The sequence below is a fragment of the Globicephala melas genome, chromosome 18 (genome assembly GCF_963455315.2).
Source record: "Globicephala melas chromosome 18, mGloMel1.2, whole genome shotgun sequence".
Classification (NCBI taxonomy): domain Eukaryota; kingdom Metazoa; phylum Chordata; class Mammalia; order Artiodactyla; family Delphinidae; genus Globicephala; species Globicephala melas.
Window position 1 is genome coordinate 5,777,295 of NC_083331.1, and position 11,834 is coordinate 5,789,128.

At 47.4% G+C, this 11,834-nt stretch overlaps 1 long non-coding RNA gene across 7 annotated transcripts; it reads right to left on the minus strand.

Moving 5' to 3' along the window:
* Positions 1-6: 6 nt before the first annotated feature.
* On the minus strand, positions 7-11,834 carry LOC132593869 (uncharacterized). Of its 7 annotated transcripts, none has more exons than XR_011376917.1 (7): positions 11,419-11,834; positions 10,568-10,769; positions 8,928-9,011; positions 4,746-4,845; positions 4,185-4,286; positions 3,058-3,802; positions 7-1,172 (listed from the first exon to the last, which is right to left on the minus strand). It is a non-coding gene; the product is annotated as an uncharacterized lncRNA (long non-coding RNA). The 7 variants fall into 7 exon arrangements; XR_011376915.1 differs by lacking the exons at positions 10,568-10,769; positions 11,419-11,834 and adding an exon at positions 11,238-11,288 and having other exon boundaries at positions 3,058-3,157; positions 3,626-3,802; XR_011376918.1 differs by lacking the exon at positions 11,419-11,834 and adding an exon at positions 11,238-11,288.

Sequence of the window (11,834 nt, forward strand, 5' to 3'; positions counted from 1 at the left end):
GGAAACTGCCACCCTTAGCAGGCCTTGAGTTTGTCATCATGACGAGTTCCATATATCCCTGGAAGAGGGTTGCGAAAGTGTGAGAGGCCACACAGAGCTATCTGATGAGTTCCCACTGTAGGACCTGGATGGTGAGGCCAGGCATTAACAGCCAAAACATCCCTGTGTGTCCTTCACGTTGCAAGTGAATGAATCATGACACGACCTGTTGTTTTTGAAGGCATATCTTGATCTCTGCGGCGGACGCTGCTGTTCTTCCTGCCGCCAGAATTCCCGTCACTACTTGTTTCAGCGGGAGCACTGAGCATCTCATCTGTGTCTTGGAGAGATGGAACGTGACACAGTTTTTCCAGGGGTGGGCTGCCATTTTTCATGAAAAATTCCAGACGTTCCCTTGTTAGACACAACTTCCTTTTATCGCCAGGCCCCCTCCTAGGGAGGCGCACTGCCCTCAGTCACTTTTGAGCCTCGTGGGACATGGATTCCTTGTCAAAGACTTTCCTCCCACCGTAGTTGGTCCTTATACTCAAGTCTGGATTGATCCCAATCCAGGAGAAAAACATGGGCCAGTTGCTGTCATCTGATTTCAAAATACACTGATTTGGGATCAAATCTAACTCAAATTTGAGCTTCAGTCTGTGCCTGCCTTCGGCTGCCACCGTGATGGGCTAGGAGGAGGGGGCGTTTACGGTACGGCGGTCAGGAGCGAAGCCTTCAGCATCCTACTGCTTTGTTTTCATGGCTTGTCTCTGCCGTTAACCTTGGCCCAGTTACTTGATCTCACTGAACGTCAGTTTGTTCATCTGTAAAATGGAGAGGTCATCGCATCCAATCTCCATAACAGTCATGCCAAATGAATCCGCACAAAACATCTAGTGCAGTACCAGACACTACTAGTGAGTAGAGGATACTGGCTTTATCTGGTATGAAAGTAACTTCATAGAGTGAGCTTTTAACACAATGTAGTAATAAGAAGTCATTTCCAGGCTTCCCTGGTGGCGCAGTGGTGGAGAGTCCGCCTGCCGATGCAGGGGACGCAGGTTCGTGCCCCGGTCCGGGAAGATCCCACATGCCGCGGAGCAGCTGGGCCAGTGAGCCATGGCCGCTGAGCCTGCGCGTCTGGAGCCTGTGCTCCGCAACGGGAGAGGCCACAGCAGAGAGAGGCCCGCGTACTGCAAAAAAAAAAAAAAAAAAAAAAAAAAAGACGTCATTTCCAGGAACTTCCCTGGTGGTCCAGTGGGTAAGACTCTGTGCTCCCAATGCAGGGAGGCTGGATTCGATCCCTGGTCGGGGAACTAAGATCCCGCATGCATGCGCAACTGTGAGAACATGCCATGACTGAGAGGTCCACATGTCGCAACTAAAGATCCCACACAGTGCGGCGAGGATCCCACGTGCAGCAGCTAAGACCCGGCACAGCCTAAATAAATAAATATTAAAAAAAAAAAAGAGAGAGAGAAAGAAAATAACTCATTTCCAGAGCCCTCTGCCGTAATGAGCCTTGATCCCTGGAGCACCAGGCAGGACCCTCAGATTTATTCTCAACCCTTTACTGTTCTTACTTATTTACTCAGTTCCTCCATTGCCCAGACCTGCCCTTGTCCAAAGGCTCAGTGGCCTCCTCGCTGTCTATTTCATTCAGGACCTGATGGTGAAACTAGGCAAATGGGCAAGCTGTTGCAAGGTGTGAATTCCTTCAACACCTTCAGGGCATGTGCCAGCCCCGTGCTAGACATTAGGGATATACCTTGAGCCAGGGGAACGTGGTCTCTAACCTCATGGAGCGTACTTGGATTTGAGGTTAACGTGGTCACTCTGCTCTAGCCACACCACTTCTGCTTATTCAATGTCCTGAATATGTCAAGCACGTTCCTGCCTCAGGGCCTTTGCACTGGCTGTTTCTGCCACTTGAACACTAGGTGCCCAGACATCTTCATAGCTTGTTCCCCTAATTCCTTTGAGCCGATGATAAAACAAGCGTTCCCTTGTCGGATGCCTTTCCTAATCACTTTATCTAAAATAGGCTTCCGACCCCTATTCGTCTCTGCCTTCCCTGTTTTATTTCTTTATATCACTTATTAGCACATGACATATAACTGAGTCTCTATTTGTTAACTGCTTATCTCTTTCCACTAAAACGTAAGCTCCAGAGAGCAGAGACCTTGCCTATTTTGTTTACTACTGAATCCCCGGTACCCAGAGCCATGCCTAAGACATCCTGGGTGCTCAGATAATATTCAGTGATGAATGAGTAAATAAAAACAAATACTTAAACATGCAATTACAGGCTAATGAGCTAAGTGTGAGATTGGAGATACACAGGATGGTATAGGAGCCCATGTGAAGGGTGCTCAACTCAGAAGCAGAGGCCAAAGCAGGGGCAGGAGGAAGTTAGAAGGAACGGTCTGTGCAAAGACCCGGGGATGGAAGGGAGCATGGTGCACTCGAGAGTCTGGGGGTCTTCAGGGAGGTCGGAACGCGTCATAAAGGGACAAGAAATAAGGCCAGAGGTACCAGTTCTCAGGGCAGGCTTTCTAGTCCCGGGGTCCCCCTGTCACCTCACACTCTCTTGGTTGCTGAAGCATGTACATAACAATCAGGTAGTGACCCAAGTGCTAGGATAGAAACTGCATATGCCTAAAACTAAAGGAAAGTAGAAGAAACCACAGGCCTGGGCTGGCATGGAGTGAAACAGGTAAAAACACGAGAACGACTAGTACTTTAATCGTATGTGACACTAGGTTCATAAATTCCATGTATTCATTTATTCTTGAATATTCTTTAAACTTATTCTTTTAACTTAGCAAATATTAACTACCTACTCTGTGCTAGGCACCGTCTAGCCACAGAGGTGATTAACCCAGACAGATGAAGTACTCCCCACCTTCATACAGCTTACTGTCCAGGGGGGTGAAAGAAGGAAAAACAAACAAACCAAGAAAACAAAGAAAGAAAATCACTGCAAGTTGTAATAAAATCTGAAGGAAATCAATAAGAAGCCAGACAGGACACCTGCCAGCGGCAGAATGGCATGAACTCTGTGAGCGGCTGACTTACCCAAAGATGACCAGGTGTGTGGTCGGGGATGCTTGAGGGAGCCGTGGAAATGGTCACAGTCATGCTTCCTGTCTTCCTTCCTGGCACGGGTGACAGTTACCTAGAAATGCTTCTGTGAGGACCTGACCAGAGAATCTTCACTGGTAGGTTATTTGGAGGGACATCCATTTTATTCCAAAACCTCTCCTTTGCATCTAATCACTGGCCATTTCTCCTTCCAAGAGGTACCAAGAACATCCCCTTCTGTCTCCAGGACCTTTGGGGCTGTCGAAAATGTCCCAGCCCACTCTTTTTTTCTTTTCCATTATGGTTTATTACAGGATATTGAATATAGTTCCCTTGCTCTACAGTAGGATCTTGTTGTTTATCCATCTTACATATCAATATAATAGTTTGCATCTGCTAATCCCAAACTCCCACTCCATCCCCCCCATGCCCCCTCCCTCTTTGCAACCACAAGTCTGTTCTCTATGTCTGTGAGTCTGTTTCTGCCTTGTAGATAAGTTCGTTTGTGTCATATTTTAGATTCCACATATAAGTGATATCATATGGTATTTGTCTGACTTACTTCGCTTAGTATGATAATCTCTAGGTCCATCCATGTAGCTGCAAATGCCAGCCCACTTTTCAGGGTCGTCACTCGGCTCCTTTGCCTCTAGTTCATTTAGGACAATAGGTATAAATGCACCCTCTTCACAGACTGTGTGGGGCATAGGGCCCCCCAAAATGCGGGAGCTCCCCTCTCCTGGAGTTAGATCAATGCAGTCAGTCAGCAACGTCTCCTGAGGCCTGCTGGGCCGACACTGTTCTAAACTCATCTTCCACTCCCCACAGGGTTCACTTTATGATGAACGGGCAAAGGGCCACTTCCTGGGGTTGTCAGACGTGGGACCCCAATATAAATGCACCCCTCATCGGGTGTGGGATTGCTCTGGTTGCGTTCGCTCTCAGGCTGCACCTGTGTCCTCCCCCTACACTCCACAAATGTCCTCCTGCCACAGAGACGACCTCGGAAACCTCCCTTCCTCCCCTGGAATCTCTAGCATCAGAAAGGTTCTTTTCCTCTCACCCCACTAAGTAGGTCTAAGTATGTTCCACCCATGACCCATTCCCTTCAATACACCTGCCTTGTGGCCCCAAGTCCAGCGAATTGTCTTGCTGTTTGTCCTTGGGTTCCTACGAATACCTGTGGGCAGAATTATCAGCAGCTTCGAAAGATCAAGACGTATCTGTGTATTTAGAACAATTGTTATGACAAGGCAAACGTGAATCCAGAAAACGAGAAAACTTACGTAAAGACACCCAAGACAGCACCTGTCCCAGAGAAGGGCTAATAGAAAGCAGTTATCAGTCAAGGATAGACTGTTCTTATATGTATAACTGAATCACTTTTCAGTGCGCCTGAAACTAACACAACATTGTAAATCAACTATACTTCAATTTCAAAAAAAGAAAAAAAATCATACTCCAGAAAAGAAGAATAGGTCGTTTTAAACTCTGTGTTTGCTTTCTGGGGCAAGAAATATGTGAATATGGCCTGGAAGGGCGTAGGGCGACTTTTCTCCCCCAGCTACACGATTCCCCCTGGCGACAGCCACTGCCGACCGTTGCTTGCGACTTTTCCACAGGTTTTGTGAAGAGCTTCTTAATAAGTGAGGCTTTCACTGTGGAGAACAAATGACTCTAACCTGGCTTCACAGTGACTTGTGGAAACGATCGTCTTCCCTCTCCTCCTGACTCCAGCCAATACCTGTCATCACCTGCACGTCTCCATTGCGTTATTCCATTCTGAAAGAGAAGATGAATAAAGGTAACAAAAAGGCTTTGAAGGAATGTGGCCGAGGTCAGCAGGAATCATACTTGGCTCGGAGCCCCTTCAGAGCTCTGAGCCCGAAGCCGGTTTCTCTATAATGGAATTGTTCCCTAATGAAAAGGAATTATAATGTTTGATATGATAATTATATATTGTAGAATCTATTTATAGAAAAAAATAAATGCACCATTGCTAGTACAATAGCAGAAATATATCTATATAAAGGTGGTGGGACTGTTTGTGAATTGCTTGTTTGCTTGCTTTTTTCTACTTTCTAAATATTCTTTAATGTGTTTTATAATAAAAATAGATATACTTTACAATTTGCAATACTTTGATTTAATTTTATCTGGTGTTCACTCTGCATGTGTATTTAAATATTAATTACACTCCACTGAAAGAGGAAAGGTAATAAACTCTTCCATGAACACAAACACATCGAGCAAATGAAATCCACTGTGTTCTGGCCTGTATGTTTATTTCGTGAGAGCATATACGGCATCACAGAAAGTGATGATTCTCTGCCAGGCTTGAGTGTTGGGCTTACCTGGGGATCTTTAGAAAAATCCAGAGGCATAGGTCCTGCCCACAGAGATTCTGATGTCGTTATGGGGTGTGGTCTGGTTTGGGGTTTTTATAAGCTTCCCAAGTAATTCTAACATGGAATCAAGGTTGAAAATCACTGATTTAAAAAAAGAAAACAGGGCCTCCCTGGTGGCGCAGTGATTGAGAGTCCGCCTGCCGATGCAGGGGACACAGGTTCGTGCCCCGGTCCGGGAAGATCCCACGTGCCGCGGAGCGGCTGGGCCCGTGAGCCATGGCCGCTGAGCCTGTGCGTCCGGAGCCTGTGCTCCGCAACGGGAGAGGCCACAACAGTGAGAGGCCCGCGTACCAAAAAAAAAAAAAAAAGAAAAAAAAGAAAACAGGAGTGAACCCCACTGAGAATTTACTAAAATAAAACATCTAAGAGAGTGTCTTTATGAACTACAGCCAATCTTGCTCAAATTAGTAGAAAAATCTAGCATTGTGACAGTTCAAGAATGAAAAATACCCTAGAATTTAAAGTTTATTAGAAATAATCCTGATCTTCCATACTCAGCATGTGCCTGGCATTTTACATATATCACCTCTAATCTGCATAAGAGCTCTAGACGTTAAATAGCATGGGACCTTAGTTCCCTGATCAGGGATCGAACCCTGACCCCCAGCAGTGGAAGCTCAGAGTCCTAACCACTGGACTGCCAGGGAAGTCCCCAGTACCCATTTTATTTTTATTTTTTTGCGGTATGCGGGCCTCTCACTGTTGTGGCCTCTCCCGTTGAGGAGCACAGGCTCCGGACACGCAGGCTCAGCGGCCATGGCTCACGGGCACAGCCGCTCCGCGGCATGTGGGATCTTCCCGGACCGGGGCACGAACCCGCGTCCCCTGCATCGGCAGGCGGACTCTCAACCACTGCGCCACCAGGGAAGCCCCCCAGTACCCATTTTAAAAGATGAGATTCAAAGAAGTTACGCAATTTGCCCCAAAACACGCAGCCAGTAACAGAAGGGGCTGGGGACTTACAACTCTGATGCAGAAGCCTGCGCTTACTTCCACCCCACGTCACTTCCACTTAAGAATAAAAGACGCAACTGTCACGCAGAACAATGCACAGAGTATGATCTAACTTTCGTTAAAACAAACAGTTCTCAGTGTGCGTGCCTGGAAGAGACCCAGGTGATGGTCACCACCCTGCTGACCCCCTTCTGGGGAGGCAGGCCCAGAGATTTTTGCTTTACATACTTTAAATATTTCTGTTGTTTGGATGTTTTTACAAGGAGCATGAGTTCTATTTGTAAAGTATAATCTATAAAATACTAATACTGAAGTAACCATCACCAGTAGTTGGGGCTCGAGGGTGAACTTCTCAAGTCCAGTCCAGGGTTCCCTAAATCTTTGTCCTCTTCATTGTCAACCATGAGTCATAGCCCTGCCTTGGGGGGATTCACACAAAGGGAATAGTGTGTAAACTATACCTACATTATATTACCTAGAATCATGATACTAATCTATGCATCCCTGTGCCATAAAGCAGAAACTAACACAGCATTGTAAATCAACTATACTCTGATAAATAATTAATAAAAAATAATCTATGCAGTTCTTTACCCTGAAAGATCTTTAAATTTCTTCCTTATCTAAAAACCTGGCAGGACTTCCCTGATAGTGTAGAGGTTAAGAATCCGCCTGCCAATGCAGGGGACACGGGTTCGAGCCCTGGTCCGGGAAGATCCCACGTGCCGTGGAGCGACTAGAGAAAGCCCGCGTGCAGCAATGAAGACCCAACGCAGGCAAAAATAAGTTTTAAAAAAAGATTAAAAAAAAAACAACTGGCATTTTTGCGGATGGGGAACTGAGGTCCGACTCACGCAATACTTCCATGGCTGTTTACAGGGCTTCAAAGTTTCCGAATTCCAAATCTCCTTTCCTGGCACCAGCCCTGCTCCAACTCTGCATTCTGGGGAGGTTGGTGACTTCCCATGAAGTCACCCTGGACAACGATTAGGTCATTTTTAAAGCTTGTTTGCTCTTTTAACCGTGAGGGGGGAAAAAGTCCAAATCAGTGAAAACAAAACAGCAACCCTATGTGTCCAGAGATGTCCATGGAGAAAGTGGAGATAAACAGGCCGCACTCCTGCGTCTCCTCACAGCAGTGTGTCTCAGCTCACTCTTTAAAAGCTGCAGGGTGCCAGGCCCTGGGTTTTATCAGACCCCCTCAGCTATCCCCACAGCTCTACCAGGACTCGCTGCAGGGGACCAAGAGCCCATCGTGTGGTTTCCAAACATCAGAGCAGGCCTCGGTCACAAACAGTTCCATGTTTTTGTTTTTAGCATAAGATAGAACAAATAAACTCTGCAGACTGCTTGGTCCTCAACGGTATTGATGAGGAGAAATTGCAGATCACAGAGACACGCTTTAAATTAACAGGATGTACATGAGCCAGATGTAATTCACCGAGCAGGACCGAGGGAAAAGAACCTGCTTTGGAACACTTGTTGAAACCCTCCATGCAACTTCTCAAATAGAAACTCCAGGATTGAACTGCTACCTCTGACATAGTATAAAATCAGGAACAGCCACTTCCTGGAGAAAGTTGACTATAAGTTGAAGGGAAAGGAGAGATTGATCTTCCCTCTGCAGGAAGCAGGGAGGTCCTTGTGGTCTCAACAGCCCTTTCATGTGAACACGTAGCCTTGAGACCGGGGTTCAGGCCGAGTTAATTAGCAGCGTCTGCTTGGGAGAAAGTTCCAAGCAGGATGCTGAGCTGGAAGGAGGGGCAGGCCAGAGCTCACGTAGGGGCCGACCTGTCCTGCTGGGCCTCTGACGACAAATGGGGTGCGGAGTCTGGGTGAAAAGGGGGTACGGGCATTGAAGAGAGAAAAGACACGTGCTCTCCCTCTCACACACACACACAGAATGGGAACACAAAACAAATGATGGGAAGTGTGATGAAAAAGATCTAGGTCCCAAGAGGGGCCAGATGAGAGAAACGCTGACGTGTCAGCAACGGGTCACATACTCGGAAGTGGGCACAGCCCGAAGTGAAGGGCCCGGTCAGCCTTCTCCTGAAGAGGGAGAAGTAACTGGTGAGGGGAGAGTGTGTGTAAAGAGAGGAGAGACGAACTTTTCGTGACTATTAGAGGCTGTTTATCAGGTAGTTGGAGCGTGTGGGGGGATGGGAGCGTCCAGGAATGAAAGTCTTCATCAGAGAAAGAGCTGAAGGCCTCAGGGCTGGTTCCGGGATTAGAAAGGATGAAACAAGATTCAGAATCAGGGGAAATGAGAGGGCAACATGGGTGGGGGGAGAGGGGGGCAGCAGCTAACACTCAGGGAGCAGCTCCTACGGACCAGGCAGCAGCCCTTACCCTTCAGCTACACCATCTCTCTTTTCTCCATAAACTTGAGGTAGCTTCTAGAAAATTCTACTCCACGGAGGAGGAATTCTGAGGCTACAAAAATTTAAGTAATAGGATCAGCTTACACAGCCATTAAAGGAGGTAGAGATGGGATCTCACCTCACTGCGGCCTTGATGCCAAAGCCCCTTGCTCTATCCCCTTCACCATGCTGTCACTCAAGGTGGGGACAAGCCATGGAATACCTTAAAAGAAAAAAAAAAGAAACAGCCTGAGAAAGTTGAGAGCAATAGGAAAGTATCAAATCAGTCTGACTGACCCTCTCAAGGGCTCTGACATCTTAAGATGCATGGCCTACGTGACATAGCGCCTGAGTAGGAGAGTTTAATATTTTGGCATATTGTTTTTCTGGGTGTGGTGCACTATTGTTACAGGCTGCACACCCAGACAACATTGTGTGAGGGTTACTGCTTACCTGGAAACTCCAGGCACCAGGATTTTAACTGCAAGATTCAGAAGGGGTCCACCCTGTGCAGGTATCTTGCTGTAATACCAGCTGGCAGCTGCCTGGGACCCAGGACTTTATGAAGATGACAGAAGGAAGTGTCGAGAATGCTTGAACCCACACTACGAAATAAGACCCATGCAGGTATTTCTAGATAACTTACAACTTGATGCAACAAACTGTGCATGATATAGAAAGGAGTTTTGGCATAAACTCCCAGATTCTTCTCCCTGAAGGGTAAGAAAAAATCTCTAGCCAGGGGTGGCTCCGAGAACGTTCTGGTCTGAAGTCCTCTACATCTCGGGTTTTCAGGTTCGGTGTTCTCCTAAGCTTATTCCACGTTGGTCTCACGTCTCTGCATGGGACTTGCTCAGATTTCACTTTATGCAGTAAATACTCAGTAATAATATTCCTAGGGAGATTTGTTCTCTGCCGTGGGCTCACCCAAATGCCTGCTACTACTGACTGCTGCTTTGCAAAGGGTTTCTCTACCAGAAAGTCTGAAAACCCATGGTTCTGGACAGTGGTATTTGGATTCTGCCCAGTTTGTGTCAGAAGAGATTGTATTCAGCGTCTTCTGATGGGAAGAGTGACCTCTTTATTTGGGACCCTCCTCTGATCGAGAACAGGGATGCTGGGACACTTGGTGTGTAGTGTATCACAAATCTTTAGGAATAAGAGTTCAGGGGGCTTCCTGTTAACTATTTCATCCTCAGTATTGTGGAGGCTGCACTACGATATGCCGCTAAAGGCCTAGACCTAGTAGGTCTAGGTCCTTAAAAGAAAACCATCCAGGTTTTGATAGTAGGGGAACTAATTTAATTTAAATGGAACGTGAACACCTTTGATGTGCTAGGTGCTACGTTCGGAGCTTCACATACATGCTTTTATTTAGTCCTAGAATGTCTTCATGAGGTGGGTGTTCTATGCCCATCTTACAGATGAGGAAACCGAGACTCTAAGAAATTAGCTGGCTTGTACAAGGTCAAGGTCACACAGCCACTAGGAGACCAGAAGATCTAGGATTTCAAAAATCTTATGGTTGGTGGTGCTAAAAACACGTAACATAAAATTTACCATCTTAACTATTTTTAAGGTATAGTCCAGTAGTGTTAACTCTGTTCATATACTGTGCAAAAGATTTCTGGAATGTTTTCACCTTGCAAAACTGAAACTCTGAATCCATTGAACAATAACTCCCCCTCCCCCCTCCCTGTAGTCCCTGGCAACCGCGAGTCTACTTTCTGTTTCTATGAGTTTGAGTACTCTGGATACCTCTTATAAGTGGAATCATACCTAGCATTTTCCTTTCTGTGACTGACTAGTTTCACTTAGCATAATGACCTCAAGATCCATCCGTGTTGTAGCATGAGTCAGAATTTCCTTTCTTCTTAAGGCTCCGCAATATTCCATTGTATGCATACACCACATTTTCTCTACAGAGCTAGGATTTTAATCCAAGTTCGGGAGGCTCCGGATCCCATGCTCCTCTCTTGTGCTGCGTAAACCACGTTCTCTGGTCAGTGCTTTAAAGAGGATTGTAAATTTCACGTTCTACATTAAATGCAAGAGAGGTGAGACAGCGGTGTCCCGGCTGCGCTCTCAGCACTGCAAGCCCAGAGGTGGAGTGGCAGAGGGCTGCCTGACTTACACGCTTTCACGGGAAGCACCCCGACCTTCTCCTCGCACCGAGCCCAGCTCGCCACTCCTCCCATCACTGCCTCCTGACACACGCCTGCTCCAGCACACGCCCGGGCCTCTCCTCTCCGGTATGTCACGTACCAAGGTCTCCAGGACGTCTCCGGCTGAATATAAATAGCCCTGAGACCTCAACCTCCCCACCCTTCCTCACCCAGCCTTCCCTGTTGCCCAACTTCCCCGTCCTGTGGGCTGTGCCAGTGTCCTGCTGCTTCTGCAAGTCTGCAGCCCGGTAATCTTTGCCGCCTCTCCGGTTTTCATCACTCACCAGCTACTGCCAAGGACAGCAGCTTCCTCCTCGGCAGCCCGAATCTTTCCCTTTCCCAGAATCCCATGCAAATTCCTCGACCAGACCCAGATGGCTTTGCACCTGCAACGTGGTTCTTCCTATTCGCCCCCAACACTCCCACCCTCCCCTCCCCCACCCCCGAAGACCGGTCTTGAATTACCTGTAACCGTTTCTCCACAGTCATCTAATCAAGGCGAGCTCAGCACCGTCCTGCTCAGGTCTTTCCCCCAGCTGCTCCTCCTTGCGTCCTCCATCTTCCCCTGACCCTCCTCGGTCAGCTTTGTTCTGCTCACGGGTATTTTCTGGGCCCGCCCCACCCCCAAGCCGTGCACCTGACCTGAATTCACCTCCACCTCCAGCCTGTGGACAGGCACCTAAGCCACCTCGGTCCTGGGCCTCCTCTCCCGTACACTGCCAAGCGTCCCCACCCTCCTCTTCTCCCTCCTTCTCCTTGGATCGCAATCTGTGACCCAGATTCATTCCACCCCACTGTCTCGTCTGTCATTTCTGACCTTTCTCAGGTTTTGAGATAAGTAACCTGTGTCTTTATAAATATTTTAATCAACTAGATATGGA